This window comes from Petaurus breviceps, unplaced genomic scaffold, assembly GCF_028583685.1.
Source record: "Petaurus breviceps papuanus isolate PSGF00001 unplaced genomic scaffold, PetGlider_PUasm1.0 77, whole genome shotgun sequence".
Taxonomy (NCBI): domain Eukaryota; kingdom Metazoa; phylum Chordata; class Mammalia; order Diprotodontia; family Petauridae; genus Petaurus; species Petaurus breviceps.
Genome location: NW_027186492.1, coordinates 20,385,811 through 20,389,147, shown reverse-complemented (window position 1 = coordinate 20,389,147; position 3,337 = coordinate 20,385,811). Strand labels below are relative to the sequence as shown.

The 3,337-nt window shown below is 38.9% G+C and overlaps 1 pseudogene; it reads right to left on the bottom strand.

Moving 5' to 3' along the window:
* Window positions 1-1,625: 1,625 nt before the first annotated feature.
* Window positions 1,626-2,479, bottom strand: LOC138175285 (RNA-binding protein 42 pseudogene; annotated as a pseudogene).
* Window positions 2,480-3,337: the final 858 nt, after the last annotated feature.

Genomic DNA, 3,337 nt, shown 5'->3' with positions numbered 1-3,337 from the left:
AACAAGTCATATAAGAAAATAGGCAATTTATAACACAAAGTGAAAAATTATTGGAAAATTGTAGAAATTATGGAAAAGAAAATGGAAGAATCTGTGCTGAAATAAAGAGATATGGAGGAAAGATGAACAGAACAAAATTAATAGAAAGCAGAACTGGAAGAACAATGAGTTCCACATAGGCCAAGTAAATTGATTTTTAGTTTAGTAAGTAATTTAAGGATCATAGATCCTCAGAAAAAAATCAATTAAAAAATCTGAATACAGTACTATAAGAAGAAGGGAAATTATCTACAAATATTCAAAGCAAAGATTAATGTCCTACTTGAGAATTTGTCAAAAGAAATAATTTAGAAACATAATTCTCTAGGGAATTTAGGTTTTTTTCTTCATAAGTTCAATGTCAAGCACCAACTGTTGCAAGCATTCAAGATATTTTTTACCTATCATAAGAATCAATTTTAATAGCCCAAAACTAACCCTTAATTGTGGAAAGTCAGAGAAGAGGTAAGAATATGATCCTGCAAAAATAGAAAGAAAATGACACATCTAATACAAGTCCAGTCAACAGTTAAAAGAACAAAAAGATGTAGATGTTTAACAAAAGGGATTTGAGTTATTCTTCCAAAAGAAACCAGAATTGAGCAGGTTACTTGAAATGCAAATTCTTCAAATGAGAGAAACATACATACACACATATGCATATTCACACACACACAGTGTAAAGAAATGAAGAAACAATTCCCACATATGTAAAGGGTTTTCTCAGGACAAAATAATGAAATAAACTAAGACTCATATTATTTCAAAAGTGAATTAGTATTATGTTGGCAATTGAAGGAAGGTTAGTAACACAAGGAGAAGGTGTTTGGAAGATGAGAAAGAAGACAAGAAAAGGATAAGGGTACGTTGCAAACCAGAGACACACATTTTTTTGGAGGGGGGAAGGCAAAGCAATTGAGGTTAAGAGACTTGCCCAAGGTCAGATAGCTGGTAAGTATGTCAAATGTCTGACGACAGATTTGAATTCAGGACCTCTGACTCCAGGACCAGTGCCCTATTCACTGCACCACCTAGCTGCCCCCAGAGACACACTTCTATGCAGCAACTTCATACATGGTCAAAAGACATTTAAAAAAATACATCTTCAAAAGAATTAAACTAAATGAAAAGGTGCCCTAAATTATTATTAATAACAGTAATACATTTTATAATAATCCTGGGGTTTCAAATTCTTCCCCTTAAAGTTTACAGGATAATAAAAGATAGAAATTTTAAGTGTTGAATGACATAGGTAAGACAGGCAAACCAGCTCAATAAAACAGTACTGATGGAACTCTGCATTAATCTAAACATGAAAGATAATTCAAAATTATGTGTATAAAGTCAATTAATCTTTCATCCTATTAAAACACCAATATAACCAAAGGACATTCTGATGGAGGAAACCATATGCAGATAACTATGTGGATACAAGATATATAATGAAATATGTGAGAGTTCACAAGAGGACTATTACAGGTGGTGTGAGGGTTGATGAGCCCTTTTCAGGGCTGCTCATCAACCCTTGGTGTTTATCTGGTGAACATATATTTTACATAGTAATATTTTATTATCTAGTTTAGACTTTATATATACATTTGCTTCTTCTGAACAACATCCAGGTTGTGTTCCTTCCACTTGCTCTTGTGTAGCTTAATGGGGCAGGAGCCCACATACTTACCTTTCATCTCCCACATGGCCCACACATAGTCACTGGGATCTATGAAACGACAAAGCCAAAACCCTGTGTGCTTATCTCAGATAACTTAGGCCTTGAGGAAGGAGGAGAATCGACTGAAAGCTTTGGTCAAGATATCATGATTCACCTCATTTCCCAGGTCCTGACAGAAGATCCAGAAGTCATCTCTGTCCCACTCAAGTAGGTTGCGATCTTCCCAACTGCTCCCAGCTGCTGTTCAGATGCAATGTTTTAGCTTTTCTGGCTTCCCTTTCTTCTTGTCCTCATGCAAAGGCTCTGGGACCTCAAGGACTATGAGTTCTGGGGGTGGCTGGGGTTCAGGCCTGGGCCTGAGGGATAGGAGCTGAGGAAATTTAGAGGTGGCAACAGGTCCTGAACCACTTCCAAGGATAGAAGCACATACTCAGTATCAGGTAAGGGCATGGCCAAGGGCAGAGGGAGGCTGGCCCCAATGACTGCAGCAGCTCCTGGGCTCCCCATAGCTGCATCTGTTTCTTCCAGCTCTGTAGCCACAGCAGCTACCACAGACAAAGCAGCAACTTCTTTCTCTTTCTGTCCCAGGTCCAAGCTCAGGCCTAGTTCCTCAGGGGCTGGAGGTTCCTCTGGGGAAGTCCTCAGGTTTGCTCTTGTGCCAACTGGGGATTCTGGTGCCCAGGTCATCACGGGCAACATCATGTGAGGTCCAGGTTGACCAGGCACGGGAAGCCCAAACAGGGTCAGATGTGGGGGCTGAAGAGCCATGGGGCATGAAAAAGAATAACTCCACGGAGTCTAGCAGCATGATAGTTCATCTGTCTCTAAAAAGGAAGCCATTAATTCCATCAAAAGTAAAGTATAAAGAAATCTTAGAGAGATGCAGGATTCTAGACTCAGTAAGAAAGTAGATAAAATTCAGCTTTATGCTGATATAATAATCTAAAGTGTTTTTAGAATACCCTGAATGCTATTTATGAGCCAAAAGTACATCTCAGCTATTCAGTGCTGATGAAGCCATACTAATCAGTGATAAGGACATGATCCTGGAGAGATGGGATGAGCACTAGTGTTCTCAATAGAGTGTCATCAGTCAATGCTGAAGCCATTGACCATTTATCTCAGGTAGAGGTCAATCTCTCTTTAGCTGAACTTTCAACTGAAGAAGAGGTTTTGAAAACTATTGGGTTCCTCTTGTGTGGCAAAGCACCTGATGCTAATTCCATTCCAGCAGAGATTTACAAGGCAGGATATTCAGCTTATACAAAAGCTGATGGAAGTCTTCCAGATTATATTGGAAGAGGAGATTATCTCCCAGGATAAGGATACCTCTATTGACCATATAAAGGAAAAGGAAATAGATTGTCCTGTGAAAAACACAGGGGTGGACTCTCCTAGTTATTGCTAGCAAGATTCTTGCCAGAGTCCTTCTTAGCATGTATGATCTTTCATTTGAAAGATGGGCATCTACCCAAGAGCCAATGTGGCTTTATAAAGAGCCAAGGTATCTACTACCTGATAATTCCAGAAGAAATACCAGAAGTAGAACAGAGGTCCACACATAGTGTTCATTGATGAGGGTCTGTGGAAAATTATGACAGAATTTGGTTGCCTAGAGAATTTCAT